This window comes from Canis lupus, chromosome 17 (assembly GCF_048164855.1).
Source record: "Canis lupus baileyi chromosome 17, mCanLup2.hap1, whole genome shotgun sequence".
Taxonomy (NCBI): Eukaryota; Metazoa; Chordata; class Mammalia; order Carnivora; family Canidae; genus Canis; species Canis lupus.
Genome location: NC_132854.1, coordinates 32,895,183 through 32,915,828, shown reverse-complemented (window position 1 = coordinate 32,915,828; position 20,646 = coordinate 32,895,183). Strand labels below are relative to the sequence as shown.

At 35.8% G+C, this 20,646-nt stretch overlaps 1 long non-coding RNA gene across 4 annotated transcripts in view; it reads right to left on the bottom strand.

The window, feature by feature from the left end:
- Positions 1–20,646, bottom strand: part of LOC140608014 (uncharacterized) — a 106,946-nt gene that overhangs the window by 60,519 nt on the left and 25,781 nt on the right. For all 4 annotated transcript variants that reach the window (XR_012009959.1, XR_012009961.1, XR_012009960.1 and 1 more), the window contains exon 2: positions 16,253–16,394. This is a non-coding gene — a long non-coding RNA (uncharacterized lncRNA). The remainder of the gene's footprint in view (positions 1–16,252; positions 16,395–20,646) is intronic.

Sequence of the window (20,646 nt, the reverse complement as noted above, 5' to 3'; positions counted from 1 at the left end):
TTATCTCCTTTACTAGAATTAAGTTTTTTATACATGGGATTTTGACTGGTAAAATGTAAATTCCCATAGAAAGTATATTTTCAGAAAGAGTTCTTCACACATAAAGTTAAAAAGAAAAAAGATTACTTATTTATTTTAGAGAGAGTATGAGTGGCGGGGGGAGAGGGAGAGAGAATCTCAGGCAGACTCCTCACTGAGTGTGGAGCCAGATACAGGAATCAGTGATCTATCTCAGGACCCTGAGATCACAACCTGAGCTGAAAATGAGAGTTGGATGCTTAACCAACTGCGCTACACAGGCACCTCTACACATTGCATTTTAAGAGTTGTGGCTTTTGTTTTATTTTTAGTGGAATTAAATCCAAACAGAATATAGACCATCATGCATGAAGTCTCCATAACCATTATTTGGGCTTAGTCCAGAGTGACAGGAAATCTGAGCCTCTGTTTCCCCAGCTGCAACCATACTTTTCCATTTCTTTTTCTAACCCTCTACCTACACAGAGAACATGGGTTCTCACCTCACCAGTGCTACCTGAATCTCTACTGGATTTCATGGTACAAAAGGTTAGGATACTAATCTTGTGCAGAATTGAGGCAGCTCATAATATTACTTTAGATAAGCAGAGAGAGGTCACAGCAAATTGATTAGTGGAAACAGGCTCTACTGATTGGTTTGGAAAGGCTTGAATGAAGGAGGTGTCAAAAAAAATCTCTGATAATATAAGTGACTCTGACTTCTACGTTCCATCTTTTGTTTGAACAAACTCTCTAGGATTCAGTTGTGAATATCCTTTCTATTATGCTCTGACTTAATATACTTTATTCTATTGTCAGAATGTGTGAAATTCAGACAAAGGCTCCAATTCAGCAATAACTTCCTTGAGCAATAGGAGAAAAACATATGTCAAGTACATTATGTGCTTGTGGCAGTGATTTAAAGGTTGGTGAAGTCTGGGTAAACTGGAGACATATTTTAACATTCACCTAACATAAAAGTTGACTAACAAATTGTGAATATTTAGTGAAGGGCTAAAATAACCATATTTTCAGAATAAAAACTTTTAAAAACTCTATTTCTTTTAGTTCTAGAAATTACTCATGCTCATTTGAATCTTCTTACTGAATATACAGTCTGAGTTTTGAAAGTTATATATATTCCCACCCACTAAACAAAAATAAATGTGGGATTTCTCTCTTCTAAGTCAAAACAATTGCAAGCAAAGAATTCATTTCAAATAGTTTATGATTCCATTAAAGTTTCTTCACTAAAATCAACCCTGATTAAAGGACAATTTTTTTTTTTTTGTCAGGTTTAAGCTAAAGTCATAACAACACATGTGGAGCATGGATCACTTCTAGTCAACAGATTCTCTTGTAGTTGCTTTGGAATAAATGTCAGGGTGAGATAGAATCATCTTAAACATAATGTCTATGAGTCAACTCCTGTACAAATAAATAATTGGATTAAGCTAATATCTTCTCTCTATATAAATTCTATCTGGTATCTTTTAAGATCAGACACTACTTCCTTTGCTTCTGTGTTAGTGATACCTATTTGTTTTGATTGGCTGATAGCTTAGGACACGGTTCTGGGATATGTCTCAAAGGCAAGAAACATATTTGGATCTTTCCTTCTAGCTCCACACAGCTGTGGAAACAGCATAGAATAGGGATTAGGCAATTGGATTTAAACAGGTATAGAGTTTTCCACTCATATTTTTCTGAAATTCTAATACATTCAGCTCAATTTATATCTATTGAGCATCCATTACATGCTAGGTACTATCTTAAATGCCATGGGAAAAATATAGTAGTTATCATTGAAGGAAGTAATAATCTAGTGATGGAGACATGCATAAATAAATCATCTGTTGCAATGTGATCAATGATGGGCAGAGGTACACACAAAATTTGGGGTGGATGGAAAAAGCATTTCAGGTAACAACTTCAGTTATAGTTGAAAGACAAAGACAGTCTTCCTGAGGGAAAGGACATTTGCATAATGTCTTGAATGACAGAAAATTTTCAACAGGCAGAGATGGGAGAAACAGGATTCTTGGAAGATGGGAAAAGTAGGGGCAAATGTTTAGAAACAGAAGGATACATGTCAGATTGCATACAGCAAAGGGTATATATATAGTAGACCTGGAAAATTGGACTCATGGAAGTATGGTGAGGGTATGGTTATAAAAACAGTGTTGTCTGGAGTTTGTTCTGTGAACAATGAAAAGCCATTGAAGACTTGTAGAAGAAAATGATGTTCTTTTGTTTTGATTTTCCACATAAGTCTTTTAACTAATAAGATTAAAAATAAATAAAGACATTTTAGGAAGATCTTTCATATAGCAATGCATCTTGTATTTTAGTGGTGGAGACTTGAAAGTAGAGCAATCAGTTAAGATGCCATTTCAGTCACCTAAGTAAGAAACTTAGGGTGATGGTAGTGAGAATTCAAAAGAAGAAGCCAATGTCAAATATACTATGAACCCCAAATTAAGAGCCCTTGGACATAAGGTGGGTGTAAAGTGTAAGACAGGGAGAAGACTCATGTTTCTGAAGAGAAAGCTTCTGAGAAGAATTCCAAGGTGGGAACTTAAGAGAATTGCACACACAAGATCTATGATCTTCAGAATTTGGCACCTCTAGGCTGGTGCTTGGGATGCAAATGGGAAGGAGGATTATCACTTGAGGCAGTGGCGTAGTACAAAATAGAGAAAGCAAGCATAACTGCCAATTGTGCAGGAAGACAGGGTACACAATTGAAGTACAGGGTGCCAAAATGGCAGATGAAGGTGCTAAATCCAAAATATAAAAGCAGAAATCTAGATCTGAGGAGAGAGAACAAGTGTACATGAACCAAGAACAAAAAGGGAGAGAGTTTAGGGAAAAATGCTGTAATTGAGTCTCAGTTGGCCAGAATGAATATGTAGGCCCAGCTTAGAGGACCAAAACAGGAAAAGCAACTTTGCATCTTTTGAGAGTTTGAGGTAATTATATAGATAAACTGTTGGAAATTGGATTTTGACTCAGAAAAAAAGATTAAGGCTAAAAATTGAGATGGTTTGGATTCATTTTCATAGAGGGGCATCAGTGTCATGGAACAGAGTGTGCCACCAAAGAGGAAATACAGCCATTTTGAGTTTATTCAGGATTTCTCCCCACTTGTGCATCACCCCTAGGAGGCATCTTAGTCCTTGAAGGCACACATGGGACCAAAGCATTAGTGAGAATGGGACATCTAATCCTGAGTTTTCAGAGTAGGTTGAGCTCTTTCTATTTGATTTTTGTGCCTCTGAAGTGGGGTTCATTCATCTGTTCATGCAAGATGTGATGAGACTGCCATTTCCTTTGGGATGTCTGTCCTCCTTTACCTGACTATACATCACTACCAGGTCTGCCACCTCCCTTAAACTAATTTCTTCTGTCTTCTAGAAAATATAGATGTTTCCAGTGCTAAGGGAGAATGTTGAGACTGCCTGAAGCACTCTCTCAGAAGTAATACCCAAAGCAGCCATTTGCATTCCCACTATATTTGAACAGCAAACTTGTTTAGTTTGTGGCTAGAGAGGTGTCAGATGAGAAGTAGACATGAAACTATTCTACTCAAGGGTGATTCTACACTTCTCTGAGGTATCCTATTCAGTCCTCAAATACTATAATAATCATTAATGTTAACTATTAACTGGAATCAAAGAGGAAAGAAGGTAAATAAATTTTGAAAGATTTTCATTGACCACAACCTTTAATTCAATGTTATTTAAAATCAAGATATATTTATAGAAGCTTTCGTTCTAAAAAAATTAAATAAATAAAATAAAATAAATTAAAACAAAAAGAAGCTTTCGTTCTGAGCATTGGATTATGCTGGATTCCACTAACCTCCGATCAAATTCATGCATAAAAGTCAGTCAGTTGACGAAAGCCCTAAGTTTCATGATGTCCTATTTTTAGACCCTGCTGTGTGCTTGGAGCCCTTCAGTGGAGTTTCTCAAGTCTTCTGTGGCAACAGGAGTGTTGGGTGTTGCCAACATGGAACAAAGAAAGTAGGATTGTAACTGTTCCTTAGATAATTTTTCAATCATCCTGTTTCCAAACTGACCCCTTACCATTTTCAGAGGTAACTGGTGTTTCTAATTTCTCATCCTTTCTAAAATTCTGTGATAATAATTGACTCCCATTCTAGGAAGTTATGCTTCAATGTTGCTGCTTTGCTAATAACTAATAATTATACTTCAATAATCTGCTTTCCATCTTTGAAAGTTGTGTTAACATTTCTCATCTGTTTTCATCTCTCTCTTTTTCTTTTTTACCATTGTCCTCATTTAAAAATGTTGTATACTTGTTAATACTTATTTCCTTTAATATCATAATAGCAGGGTTTCAGGATGGGGTACAGAAAAATGAATACATCTTACTCAACTGAGTTTCCTTCTATAGGATTCGAAAGTCTCTAAGAATCTGTGTTGCTGAGTTAAGTATGAGTCAAAATAATTAGAGCAGTTTAATGCCGTATCCAATAAACAAAGTCTAAGATAGACTCTGGGATTAATAAAGGCAAATAATAATGATAACTATCATTTATGGAGTGCTTACTCTATGCCAGACTCTTAATCTGTTTTTAGATATTAAATAATTTAATCCTCATATCTATATGAAGTATGTTCTATTTTAAAGATGAGGAAATTGTTCAGTAAATTAGAGGTCTCACAGCCTCTAAATAAGTAGAGCTAGAATTCAAACCCAAGCTGCTTAACACCTTAATATCTACTTTGTCAATAGGGATTTGGGGGTTAGAATTTGGCCTGAGCAGAAGCTTCATTGTTGTCTTTTTCTTCCCCATTTAAATTCTACCTCTATTTTTAAGCTGTTAGTATGCAAGACCACTAACACAATTCCTGTAGAACTCTGGGAAGGCCATTCTGAACAGTCTGAACAGTTTAGGCTTATCTTTCTTAATCATGATTTAGTAGAAATAGCCCTGCCCTATAAGTGACTCTCTTGTATGACATGGAGTAAAACACTCTACCATTTGGGGGTTTGGCATTCTTATCTGTACATTGAAGAGATTATGTGAAGAGATAATAATCACAGCCAAGATTTTTTCGGTTCTGCCGTATGTTAAGAGCTTCATATGTACACATAGGTAATTTATTCATTAGTAATTTTTAAAATTTTGAGATGATATAAGTAAATGAGTGTGAGTTTGTTCCATTATTCTCCCCTTCAGGACACTGAAACAAAGCCTGTTTAACTAAATGTCAGGTGCAAGTTGCTCTTTGTACTTTTAGGGACCTGTATGTTGTCCATACTTGTGTTCTAACAGCCATTTAAAGTCCAGTTCAGTTCTCAGTTGCATGAAGTCTTCTCCTTGTATTTTGTTTTGTTTTGTTTTTGTTTTTTAAGATTTTATTTATTTATTCATGAGAAACACAGAGAGAGAGGGAGGCAGAGACACAGGCAGAGGAAGAAGCAGGCTCCATGCAGGGAGCCGGATGTGGGACTTGATCCCAGGACTCCAGGATCATGCCCTGGACCGAAGACAGGTGCCAAACCGCTAAGCCACCCAGGGATCCCCAAAATCTTCTCCTTGTATTATCCAGCTACACTGACCTCCTTTCTGAGTTAGAACACATATGCAAGAATCAATGTACCAGTAATTAAATACAGGGTTATATTCAACTTCTTTTTTTTTTTTTAAGATTTTATTTATTTATTCATGAGAGACACACAGAGAGAGAAAGAGGCAGAGACACAGGCAGAGGGAGAAGCAGGCTCCGTGCAGGGAGCCCGACGTGGGACTTGATCCTGGGTCTCCAGGATCAGGCCCTGGGCTGCAGGCGGCGCTAAACCGCTGAGCCATGGGGGCTGCCCTTCAACTTCTTTTTTATGTTTGTTTCATCAAAGAAATTATAAACTTTGTGGAGGTAAATACAGTATCTTGTTCTTATTCTTAAAAAGTCGCCTATGAGGGGATCCTTGGATGGCTCAGCGGTTTAGCGCCTGCCTTTGGCCCAGGGCACGATCCTGGAGTCCCGGGATCGAGTCCCACATTGGGCTCCTGGCATGGAGCCTACTTCTCCCTCCTCCTGTGTCTCTGCCTCTCTCTCTATGTCTATCATAAATAAATAAATAAATCTTTAAAAAAAAAAGTCGCCTATGAAAACTCATATGATGTCTGGCATAAGTTGAAATACGACATTTTAGCATTGGTTCAGGATTTAGAAAACACCAAACACATACATTTTACATTCAGACTTGGGGATACAAAACTTGTTTTGGTATTTCTTGAAAGACAGAAAATCCCAAATATTTTGGATAAAGATTTATTTCTAATTTGAAGTTGATTTTCTATTTTCTCATTTTATATTTAATACATATAGATCCCATCATAACATCTGAGAATTCAGTGGATTTGCCAGATTTTTATCCTCTTTGCTTCTCAATTCAGTGGTTAGCAGATGATGTGTCATATGAAATAATAATGAAGTTAGAAAATAGAACAAACTCATATCTACAAGATAAGAAATGAATGCCTACAATTACATGAGAACCTCACCTTCTTTTAAATACTCACTATTTGACAGAATAATAGTGAAAAACAATTTATGGGAAGAACCTGACTAAACAATGAACATTTCTTATAAGTTTTAGTCTTAGCTTTTCTGTAAATCTGTGTGCCATATCAGTAGATATTTATTGACCATCTATGATACTGTTAGCTCAACAGTATAAAAATGAACTAGATTTCCAACACAGAAGTATCAACTTCCTTGTCATAATTGGTATCTTTATTTTAGTTTATTCAATATATTCTTTTGTAATATCTTTGTATCTATGTATTAATGCCTTAATGATACTAAAAACCCTTTAAGTATCACATGACTTAAATTGGTATGGGAAAACATTAGAAATCTTTACATTCTTTCAAAGTTTATAGCACATAAAAAATAAATCTCATTGAAGACTGTATTTCCATAATCATATGAGGAAAGAAAAAATTGCTGAGGGCCAGGATTTAGAGAAGTTCTTGAAGGACTCTTCAACTGCACTTCTCCTGACAGTCCTCTCAACCTGGGATGAACTTATAAGACACTTCAATGGAACACAAGCTGATTAATATACTCTGAAAGTAAGTCTTAGGCAGAAAAAAAAAATTTTTTTTGTTGATCACAATTCAAAGGTGAGTATTTGTTCTATTTATTTAGATCAAGGGTTAGTGAACAATGACAGGTGAGCCAAATTCGAGCACTGCCTGTTTTTGTAAATAAAATTTTATTTATACACAGACACATCCATTTGTTTGCATATTGTCTGTGGCTACTTGGCAGTAAACAGAAGAGCTAAGTAGATCACTATTTGACTCTTTGACACACTGAAAAAGTTGAGATGACCTTGTTGCCTCCTTTCTCATATGCTGATACAGGTATAACACACAGAGATTGATTAATAAATACCACTAATTAATGTGTTCATTAATTAGTTGTTTATTAATTAATTTCTGGGGTTGAATTTATCTGATTTGGACTATGTGGAAGTTTCACGAATAGGTAACACAAGATAGTCTGGTGACAAAATTCACATTCACATTTTCCAAATCTCAAATGATCAGAAATCATGGAGTGGATATTATAGAAACCAAAGCATGAATTTAAAAATCATAATTCCTAGATAACCTAATTCTGAAGGAAGACCTCATTCTCTTATGCTAACAAAACAAATATTACTTGATTGACAATATCCTGCCAAATCCTACTGTGCATATTTACCTGGATTTAAGGACTATCTTAATAAATAAAGTTTGCATAATTATAATTTATCAAATCCTATACCAATTATAAGTCCTACAAATGTATTCATCAGTTCTAATACCAAAACAGCGTGGGAAATGGAATACCATGGGCAGTATACTGCTGAGTAAAAGTAAAAGTGGCTTCTTTTGATGAATCATTCTGCTTTTATTGATTCTTTTTGTTTTGGATGTGTATTTGATGATGAAACAGAGAAGTTATTTTGGCTTAGATTTTCAAATATGTCCCTTCCTTCATTACTTAGCTATTATTTTTTTATCTTTATTTTAAGGATTCTCCTATACATTTGTCTTTTTATCATATACTATTTTATTATTTGGGAACTTGGTTTTTGAGATGTATGAAACACTAAAATATGTAATCAGGTTGTCATATCCTACATATATTTATTAATCTATATAAAGGCAATTAAATCAACTGATTGGATTGGGATCCATTGTTAAAAGCCAAGAGTAGGTTCCCCTGATTAGCTGCAGAATAGGGAGTAATCATGTGGCTATTCCAGTCATGATAGAGAAGATATTTAGCTTTGTCCTGTAATTAGCATTTTTAGAAGGACCATAATTATATATTATATTACTTCTCCAGGCCATTTTTACACAAAGGGGTCTTTTTGTAAATTTAGAAATAACTGTAATAACATGAATTTTAATGATTGACAGTCATGAGCTAAAATGTAATCATGAGTTGATGGCTTTTTTTTTTTTTTTTTTTTGCCTGAAAAATTTACTGACTTTCAATATATTGCTTGGAATAAATACTTCTTACAGACTAAGTAAGTGAAAATAAAAACAACATGTCTTCTGAGAAAATAAACAGAAACAAAACCAAAGCCAACAAAAACACTGAAATATTTTTCCCTGAATAAGTGTCCTACTCTTATAATTCTTCTTATAACTATTAATTCATGTCCATAAGCATGAATTAAAGAAATAATTATTTCCTTTTTCTCTCATCTTCAGGTAGTATACAGAAGTAATTTAAAGACGATATTGTAAAAAAAAAGAAAGTAAGCTCAGACAAACTTATGTTAGGTACTATGACCAGGCTTTCCACATTTATTTATTTATCTAACAGAGAGAGAGAAAGCGTGAGAGAGAAGCAGAGGGAGCTATGGAGGGAGGGAGAGAAGCAGGCTCCCCGCTGAACAGGGAGCCTGATGTGGGGCTAGATCCTAGGACTATGGGATCACGACCGGGGCTGAAGGCAGTTGTTCAACTGACTGAGCCACCCAGGCACCCCTGTACTTTAAAATTTACTTCTTATATTGCAGAACAACAAAAGCTGAATACACATCATGTGGAATCCACAGTTCCAGTTATCCATCTGAAAGCATGAGTCAGTAGTAAGATCTATACATACCCAAAATAAGGCTATAAAATCTACTTGTTATATTTAATTCTAATTATCACTGGTGTTTCTGCAAAGGTTGAGCTTCATGCTTTAATGCAAGGCCAATTCTATCGTCAGAAAGACCAGCTCATTTTGTACTGTCATAGAAGTCTGATTCATAAAGTAATTCATAATGTTTATTGAATGCTTAATAGAGGCCATTATGGGTCTTGGGTGAAATCTTCTCTTTGACTGTTTTACTTCCTCTCCCAGGTTGGAGAAACATTCTCATTTGTTTTCAGAACTTAATTTGAAAACCTCAGGGAGGTATTTTTCTCATAATCATATTTCCTTTACGAAAGGCTTAAAAATCAAAATTGCTGTGTGAGAGGGTTTTTAAAAGTTTTACCTGTATACAATACCAAAAATCAATGTGATATAAACTCTACAGAAAAAATTTACAAAAAAATTCTCCACCAATTAAGTTACATTTGTGGAGGAAACAGTTTGAAACTACATAAAAAAAAGACTTGGACAAATCTAGCCACCAACCATTCTAAACTGGTATTTATTTTATAAGCATGAAAGTCTTGCTGTTAACACACACCAAAACAAAACACAAAACACCCTGATTGGAAAAATGTACTCTCTGCACTGAATATCTTCTAGTTTGATTGTCTTACTGCTATGACCATGCATGTAGATGGGGCATTACTCCTTCTGATTTGAACTGGTATTTTTCATGGGGATAAATTGTAAAATCAGATAGCTATTGGAATGCCTCTAAACTTTGTAGTAAGGCCATTATATTTACACTTAACTTTTATAATTTAATTTTGTCAACTTTAAATAAGCACTTTCAGAAATATCAAAACAAAAAAAGGACAAATCAACCATAGTATGAAAAATATATTTCATAAATATCTAAATATCTTTATTTTAAAATGGAAAGACAAGAACCTAATATAACTATGAAAGATTCATGATTTTACATGAAAAATGGCGATTACATTAAAAATGGCGATTCCATTAAAATGGCGATTCCATTAAATCTCTAATATGTATGGCAACTTTACAGAAGGATACTTATTGAGTGTTGAGAGAAAGGAAGCATTAGACTGGCTTCCTATTCTTTAAGAAACTAAAAATATTGTTTGCAATGGAAATTAACCTGAAAAATTTCCAACTGCAGAATTTTGGATTTCTATATAATTTTAACTAAAATAACTCAAGGAACATGGAAAGTTGCGGAAGAAAATCATTTGTCTCAAAAATTTCCTCATCTTTAGGCATGATGGTTAGGTTTCTGGGGCAATACATGAGTATGACATTATAATTGTAAGATATACTATTTTTAACCATTCTCCTTTATACCTATTAACACTACTTCTACTACTAATAACAATCATAATATAGAGCATATGTATGCATGTGTACTTAAATCAATGCAGAACTTACTATAAAATAAAGTTAGTATGGGGCACCTCGGTGGCTCAGTTGGTTAAGTGTCCGACTCTTGATTTTGGCACAGGTCATGATCTTAGGGTTGTGGGATATCAAGCCCCATGTTAAGTTCCATGTTAATTGTGGAGTCTGCTTGAGATTCTCTCTCTCCCTGTCCCTCTGTTCCTCCCCACCACTTGCTTGCTCTCTCTAAAATAAATAAATCTTTAAAAAAATAAAGTTAGTATAAGAACTGGCTTTATCTTCAAATGTCTTAAGGCACAGTCATTTGTTATCTGAGCTGCGGTCCTCATATTTCAACAAATCATGATGCTTACCTTCACATGACTAAAAATAATGGGCAGCAATAGATATTGAACTTTATATAACATTTATTAATATAAACCAAGATCATGAATGAAAGCAATAACTACAGCAGTGTCACTAATGAGGAAATATTTTTAAATGCTATGGATTTAATAGCACACAGACCTTGGCTGACACAATTTAAAATGCCAGATAAAATTTAAAGACTAATATTTTACTTTTATGATCAATAAATTATCAGTAGTCATGTCATATGGAGTCTAGTCATTAATATAATTTTAAAAATTTGGTATTAGTGCAACATAGTTAACTCTTTATACCTAAAACTATTTTTTGTCTTGAAGTATTTACCCCACATTAACAGAATATGTGACTGTATGACTGAATTTTTGTTTCAAAAATAGCTGACCAGTGTGTAAATGCCAATTTGTTTCATTACAAGTCATTATGTACAAATACATGTGAATATAGATCTATATCCCTGTATATTCTCTCTATAGAGAAATGATAATAATAGCTATCATTTGTCAAATGATTGTTGTGCTAAGGACTTAATTTTTATTATTACATGTATTCTTATCCCAAATACCTTGAGGTAGTTCTATTATTACTATTGCTGTTATTATTGCTGTTACTATTATTATTACTAATATTATTTTGTAGAAGATAAAACTGGAACTCGGAGATATAAAGTAACTTGCCAAAGAATACATTGGTAGTAATCAATTAGATTCCAGGCCGACATTCCTTTCCATTAGGCCCTCTGCCTTCCCTTTGTCTTTGTCTGTACTACTTCCTCTTCAAATTATACCTGTAAGTCCTATGATTGGGCTCTGTGGTTTCACAAACATACTAAATATGAGAGCAAAACTCCCCAAAACCTTTATTTCAATTTCCCAATATCATTCAGTCTCTGGAGGTAGAGAGGAGAAGGTCTTCACTTAGAGAAAATCCCATAATAAGCCCTGTAGTTATTAATGTAAACATATTTTGGGGAAAAAAAACTTGTAAAATCACCATTAATCTAATGCAAATTTCAATATTGTGCTTTGAAAAAGTAAATGGTCCCAAGTATGACTGAGCTACAACTACATCTATAAAGTTGAGATGCCCTCTACTAAAGGCACCGGGAGGAAGCACAGAGGTTTAAAGAAAAAAAGATTTCCCATTTGCAAAATGTGGCTTCTTCTTATATGGCTTGTGTGTATGTGAAAGAACAAGTTTTCATATCAAAGCAAATAGAACAGAGGAGAACTTTGTGGAAGGGAGAAGTATGCCATACAATGAAACCCAAAACTTCATGTTTCATAGGTGAAAAAAAACATCAATTTCATGCGGAATTTGTATATATTAAATAATCCTGCTCAGACCTATAGTCATTCAGAAGGGACACAAACATTCAGGAATCCTGTATTCCTGAGGATACAGGAATGTTGTGTATGTAATGAAACATTGTGGGTTTTTTTTATAACGCTCTAGTTTTGGAAGTCCTTCAAAACAGACTACTGAATTCAGCTTCTTGGACTGATATTACAAACAGGTGCCTGGTGGCTCTCTTTATGTCAGTATTCCTCAGTGCACTGAGGGGAACAGACCAAATCATCTCTAAGTTTTTTTCAGTCCTGATATTGTACAATTCTAGCTACTTTGTTCTCTGTCAACAGAGCTTGGACTATCCACCTGCCATGCCCCCCTCATTCTGCCCTCACTCTCCATTCAAATTGTCTTTCTCTGATTTTACCACTGCTTCTAAATTAACCTCAATTTTCTCTTTTTTTTTTATATAAATTGTTGTTTATACTAGGCTGTCACATTGCTTTCATTGTTTTACTATTTACTGGTACATCATATTTATTATATGAAAGTAACTTGATTCTTTCTAGTTGAGTTGCCTGGGGGATAGAGACTTATGTGTATTTCTTTTTAAAAATATTTTATTTATTTATTCATGAGAGACACAGAGAGGCAGAGACATAGGCAGAGGGAAAAGCAGGCCCCATGCGCAAAGCCTGATGTGGGACTCGATCCCAGGACTCCTGGTTCACGACCTGTGCCAAAGGCAGATGCTCAACTGCTGAGCCACCCAGGCATCCCAGACTTATGTGTATTTCATCCAGCAAACAATGAAGAATTCTTGTGAGCTCTGCACAGTAGATACATACTAATAATGAGACAAACAAGAAAAGATGCATTTTCCAGAATCAAATAAGATGTCAGTATGCAAAATAGGAAAGCAGAATCAATAGAATGAGATTAACAATAGAATCTATCAACAGAGATAATGAAAACAAAAATCTTACTAAAATGTCAAAATTATCCTTAGAACCTTTTTTTTTTTTTTTAAGATTTATTTATTTATTTGAGAGAGAGAAGGAAAGAATAGGCAAGAAAGCAGTGGGGAGGGGCAGTAGGAGAAGGGAGAGAAAATCCCAATCCATCTGAGCATGGAGTCTGGCGCAGGGCTCAATCTTATGTCCCTGGGATCACAGCCTGAGTTGAAACCAAGACTCTGCCACCTAGGCGCCCTCTATCTTTAGAACTTTTGGCAGTTCTGCCTATTGGAAAATAAAAGCTTGCAATAATATATGATGTATACTAATTAATATAACATAACATAACATAACATAACATAACATAACATAACATAACATAACATAATAGGGATCCCTGGGTGGCTCAGCAGTTTAGTGCCTGCCTTCAGCCCAGGGTGTGATCCTGGAGTCTGGGGATCAAGTCCCATATCAGGCTCCCTGCATGGAGCCTGCTCCTCCCTCTGCCTGTGTCTCTGCCTCTCTCTCTCTCTCTCTCTCATGAATAAATAAAATCTTTTAAAAATATAATATAGATTATATACATAAAAATACATATATATGCACAGTGAATCTATTCTGGCTAATAAAAATAGATACAACTGATTTTTAAAAACACTATAAAAATTATGCAGAGACCTTTAGAATATGTTTATAGATCTATTAGTTAATAGGTTTTTAAAAAACTTCTGAGTAATGACTACTTAAGAGACAAACATAACCACAATAAAAGGGAAAAAAGCCCTTAAGTATCTAATATAATACCGTTATGGCCTATAAGCCCTCAATTACTTCAATCAATTTGGAAAATCAAGCCAAGTAAAACTGATATGATGACAGAAATAGCAAACACGTCTTCAGGTAATGAATAATCTTGTATCACTGTAAAATGTCAGCTGAGGTTAGAAACAGCAGGGTTTTTTTGTTTTTGTTTTTGTTTTTTTTCTGGATTCATCATCTTATATGGGTTTACATGACTTTACCTCTTCAATAAATCCCTGCTAGTTTTGAGAGCTTGTTGGTCCTGGATATTATTGGAACTTTTGTTAACTTCTACAGACTCTTCTCCAGCTGAGTGGGACAACTTAACTTCTATTTCTATGAACTTCTAATTAATATTCAAAGCAAAGTTTAGAAATGGAAAATATTTTTAATCCAGCCAGGTCATATTTAAGAAACCACTGGAGACTGGCACTTCCTTTGGTGCTACATAAAGAATGCTATCCCCAAAGTATGTTCTGAAATCTCCTTTGGAAAACTTCCGAGAATCTTTCATTGTATTTAAGAATAATCTATTCACCAATGTACTGGATTATTTCCAAAAAAACCTTTCCCCCATTGGATTTGGTTCCTGGTTCCATCTCTCCTTCCCTAATGGCTATCTCCCCCCACCTTCCCTTCTCTTCCTTTTCTTTTTAAGTGCAGAGACACATTACAAACCTCTTCATACTAAATATTTAGAAAACAAACCTTAAATTCTGAGATTCCACAGGCTATTGTTATGCTTCCCTTCTCTTCTTCTCCAACAGCTTTTATGAAACATTTTACCAGATACACTCTCTTTGCTTCCTACCTCCCAGTACTTCCTATTTTTTTCTTTTTAATGCCATGGTGCATATAGAAAATGATAAGTGGCTAAAGCTGTCAATGGCTATGGGGACTGTCTCAGAGGATCCGGCTGCCCCAGGTCCCTCCTGGCTATCCCAAAGTGCTAAGAGAGCTGATAACATGGTATGCCCATAACCCTGCCAGGGCTCACCACTGTGCTGAGAGACAAATGAAGGACACTGCTCATTTCAACTGATACCAACCTGTGTTCTTCCTACAATGCAAACCTGACATGTTTCTTCACCCATGCTCACTTTGCTATTTAACATACATTTTTGCTGAACTTATTTTGCAGAAAATAAGCATTTACTGTTGGCATCTTTTTCTTAAATATCTTATATCCCTTTATCTCTATAATCCTGTTCTGTACTTCCCTTACTACTTACATTGGATGCATTTTATGTGCCACCTTATATCCTCTTGGCTTTTTTTTTTTTTTTTTCTTGGCTCTCTTTTACTTTAGCAATGGCTGTGGTGATCAGTGGCAGCCTCATGTCATGTGATCCAGGGGCCTTGTGGTGCTAAGGACCTTACAATGAAAAAAAAAAAAAATCACATGCTTCTTTGGCAAACCCTATTAGGAAGGCTAGTTCTAGTATAGATGGCTGGGTTCTGAGCAGGGCATGGTCTCTGTTGCAGAGAACTACTCATGTGTTAAAAAGCAGTTCTTGGCATGCCACTGGGATCAATAGCGACGGAGTGCCTTACTGTGGGAAACTGACAATGAGATAAAAAATGCTATCACTCACTAGTTGAGGGTTAGCAAATACACCATTCCATAAGTTTGGGCTACTGCAGTAACAATCTATTATATGATAGGTGATGCATAGGCCTAAGCAGGCCTGAAGAAAACATGCAAGTTTCAGGAGCATATAGCCCAGATTCCAATGGCAGCTAAAGCAGTTGTAATGATGCTCTCATTGATGCTTCTCTTTCAATTGTTCCCATGGTTTCACGGTAGAGGTCCCTATGACCAATTCACAGGGAAGGAAAAGGCTTACTTCACAAATAGGCCATTCCTGATATTTCAACCCTATCACCACATTATAACCCAACTCAGAGGTGACCCTGTAGGATAGTAGTAAAGGGCAACCCTTCCAGTGGGCAGAACTTGAAGCTGTGAGGTTGGTCATTCATTCATCTTATTTATTTATTTTTTTTAATTTATTTTTTATTGGTTTCAATTTACCAACATACAGAATAACCCCCAGTGCCCGTCACCCATTCACTCCCACCCCCCGCCCTCCTCCCCTTCCACCACTCCTAGTTCATTTCCCAGAGTTAGCAGTCTTTACGTTCTGTCTCCCTTTCTGATATTTCCCACACATTTCTTCTCCCTTCCCTTATATTCCCTTTCACTATTATTTATATTCCCCAAATGAATGAGAACATATAATGTTTGTCCTTCTCTGATTGACTTACTTCACTCAGCTATTCATCTTATTTAAAGGCAGATACGGACTGAGGTACAGATATATAAAGTCTCCTGCATGGTGGTGAATGGCTTAGCTGGTTGATCCAGAGATGGGAGGCAACAACACTGGAAGACTGGAAACAAAGAAGCCTGGGGAAAAAGAAATATGAATGGACAATTGGGAAGGACCTCAAAGTGTGGCAATTTCTGTACTTGGTGTTAATGTCTATGAGAGACTATCCTTCATAAAGGACCATTTTAAAAGCATGTACATGGGTATATATGTCCTATGAATGTCAGCCTGATTCTCTCTGAGACCTAGTCCTTGTGCAATGGGCCCATGAGTAATATGGCCATGTGTGCTGGTTATGGAACCACTGCCTCTCAGCTCCAAATTTACCCTTTTTGCTTACTTCATGAAAGCAAATCTGGACCTTTTAAATATTCATGCTTTGCCCGATGGCACAGTTAGGTTTTGTTACTGTAGAGGGTGGGAGAGACCTTGCAAGTGTTCCTTCTTGGTTGCAGTGTACTTGTTTGCAGACTCCTGTAGTTTGCTGTCTTCTCCAGCTTTGACTCCTGCATTTTACAGCTGTCAGTAGCACCCAGAAGCCTATAGTTTCCTCTTTTTCCAAGGATCTTGTAGCCTTCTACAAAATACACTTCTCCATGAACAACTTTCCCCAACACATTATAGAACAGATTTCTGCTGGCTTGACATCACAGTGACTTTACTGCCATCCAGTAAGCCCCAGCCATGTTATCATCAATAAGGTCTATATTATAGCCCTGGGGATGGAGGGCTTTTTCTTTTGGTGCTCTATCTCAGTCCTAGGAGCTGTGGCTACTCCTTATATCTGCCATCCCTGTATTTTTAGATTTATCTTCATTTGTTATTAGCCTATCCCAAATTACTCAAGTACTTTCTTACAGCTAATTATTCTGTTTTTTCAGCTTTATTGTGGTAAAATTGGCAAATAAAAATTATATATATATAAAGTGTACAATATATATATACACATATATATATTAAAATGAACACCACAATCAAGCTATAGTTAATAATTCTTTATATTAAACTTTCCCTGTTCAAACTATGTATGACTTATCTTTCCCAAATGGACCCAGAATAATAAACCATGGTTGCAGGAAGAGAGCTATGCAGGGCCCAACTGAATGGTCTCCCTTTCACTAAACTTGACCTCGCTACATTTCTCTCAGCAGCAACAGAAACCAATAGAGACTTTGTTCAGGCTCCATCCTTGAGAATTCCAGCCAGTCACTTGGTGGCAAGCAAGTTGATTGCTGTCAGACTCCAAAGAATACAGTCTGTCCAGTGTCTGTCCAGTGATAACTGTGAACCTGCAATTGCAGCAGTCACAATGCAACAAGAACAAGCAACTATGAACTCCATCTTCTCATGGATGAAGTCATCACATCAGGCAAGCGAACAAGCTACACCCACTTAAGTGCTGTCTTAAGATGAGAGAAATCCAGGGTGGGTAGTAGAAGAAAAGATGATGGATACTAATAAAAACATTAAAAACAAAACAAAACATTAACTGGGACTGCAGCTTGTTCCATTTACCCTTGTATATTCTGTTTTGTTTTAAAGATTGCAGATAGTTACTAAATCAAAGTATATTTGATTGTGTTTAATGTGGTACATGAATAGATATGAGTGGTGTTAATGTGTGCCCCTCTTCTTATCCTCTTGGCCTTTCTTTTTATTCCGGGTATTGCTGTGGCACTCAGCTACACACACTTGTAACATGAAAACATCTCACCTCATATATCTCTCTATTTCTATCCCGGGACTTCCTTCCTACCACCTCATGAGTTAGCTATGTGGACCCTTTCAGTCATTCTGAAATAGGCATAAACATGGAAGTACAAGAGATCTAACAACCCAAAGGGCACATCTTGACTATGGGGATCAGAACCAAAGAATAATTTTTTCTTCTTTATGTCTCTTGGTTTGGACAGTTTTGGGGGTGCATTATATATGGCTTCTTAGAGGTACCCAGAAGCACTGAACTGTTGCCCATAGTGGTGGCGAGCTCAGTAAGACATCTCAGATTGACTCTCCCTCCTTCTTCAGCTCTTCCCAGTCCCCACTCCTATTCTCTGGAAAACTTACCAAGATAAACTACCTGCACCAAAGCACTGTCTGAGGTTCAAGGCTAAGACAGAATTCTTGTGTTCTTACTCTCAGCTTTCTAAATGTATTCTTCTGTTGGTTGTTCCTTACATGTTGATATTCCACAGGGTTCTAACCTTGGCCTAGGTTCCCATTCCCCTCCTGCTTCATCTCATAATTTAATTGCTGAAAACTTTCAATCTGGTCCTCCTGTCCACTTCACTGGACCCATACAAGCACATCCATGATCTATTAGACATTTCTAACTTAAATGTTCTAGTATTGGTTAAATGCAGTATTGAAAGGAGAATTGAGCTCACATTCGCCAGCCCTATCTCCCAATGGCTCCTTTTCTGGTGTTTCCTGTTTGGTGAATGGCGTCCATGTTCTGGATTGTACAAGTTAGAAAGCTGTCAATTAATCTTGATACCTCTTTCTACACTTGTCCCCAAAGCAAATAATGAGCAAGATATGCTGATTTCTTTTTTTTTTTTTTAAATGCTGATTTCTATGTTCTTCATGCCCTCAATTTTCTAGCTCCACTTGCCACTGCTGTGGAGCCCCTCATTTACTACCAACTCTCCTTGTCTCTCAATTTCCGTGCTAATCATTATGAAGGGAGGTCACAAGAAGAAATTGAGTTAGTGGTTGCAACAGAGAAAATATGACATAACTAGTTGCCTGTTAGCTGTTTACCTATGTCAGGGGACAATGATGAACTAGATCAATATGTAATTCATACTAAATACTCAACAGACATTTGTTGAGGAACTATATACATGTTTGACTCTTGGAACAGATGTTGTAGACACTAAGAGACTACAATTTAAATGAGAAAAGAAAAAGGAAGGATCTTAGTAGAATATTTTAGGTGTTTCATTTTCTTTAAAACATGTCCAAGAATTAATCTGAAAATATTTTTTTAATTCATGTTTTAAAGACTTTACAGTAACACAGTGTTAAGAATCTTTTTATTCTAAATGTTGGTGAATTGGATCCGGGGAAATTTCATTCCATGAGAATATTAGAATGCTGTTGGCTACTGTTTATATTGGCATGACATATATCTCCTATACTGGCATGTCATATATCTCTCTTGGACCCCAAATCTCCAGAGATTAATGCAGTTGGTAGGAACAAACACAATGTATGCTACACTTCCCACCCCACCCGCCAAGGGAGAAGGTAGTCATAGAATAGAGGGAGGACACACAATGAAGGAAGGAGCAAAGTATGAATCATTATTTCTAAAGAACAACCTGGAAATGTCTCTTGTCATCTTTCTCAATTTCTTCATCTGTTTATTTATTTTTTTATTTTCTACATATTTTTGGATACCTCCTTAAGTACTTTTAGAAAAAAGGTAGGAGAGGGCTACCTTTCTTCTTTATTTAAAAAAGTTAGATGAATTAGAAAATTATACATCATGTAAGAAATGATAGGCAATTTATGGTCATGAGTCTAGCAGAAATAATTTTCTGCTAAGAAAAACTTAGCATTAATTAAGTTAGTAAATTAAGAATTGTAGGTACAGAGACATTAAATTATTCTCAAGCAAACCTGGCTCTACCTAAAATACCTATTTTCCAAGTATGAACATATCTATGTTTATTATCTTATAGGTCTCTTTTTTAGAAGTGGTAGTTGACATCTTTACTGCTGTAAATAAAGACACATTCTAAAATATTACCAAAGAACCCTGATTTGAAGGTTTTTTTTTTTTAAAGAATGTTCTGATTCAAAATAAGCCAGCACAATTATTATTAGAAATATTGATGGATTTTGAGGGAATTTTTTTTGTTGTTTGTTTTACCAATTATAGTTCAAAATGAAACTTCCTCCTGAAAATATATTATTTCTCTAAAACTTCCTGGATCAACCAGAATATAGTTATTGGGCCTAACATATTAAACTCTTTATTTTTGCTCTGGACTAAAGCCAAACAACAATAATTGCTTCTATGCATTGCCTAGAAGCAGGTGACTCTGCCATCTGGATATGTGTCCTCCACTTCACTGAGCAGGGCTCTGATAAAATGCTATATTCCTGGCCTCCAGGCAAAGCATAGTATGGGGAGTAAACAGCCCTATAGATCCTGGTAATAACTTTTCTTTCCCTTTGGGATTTATAGTCTGCTTCCATTTTGTGATGATTTTAAAGAAAAGACCCAGGATGTGGGAATTGAAATGTGGCTATTGTCCCAGACATTAAAATTTTGTTTGCCACTGAATATTTCAGGATAATAGAGATTTTTTATTTTCT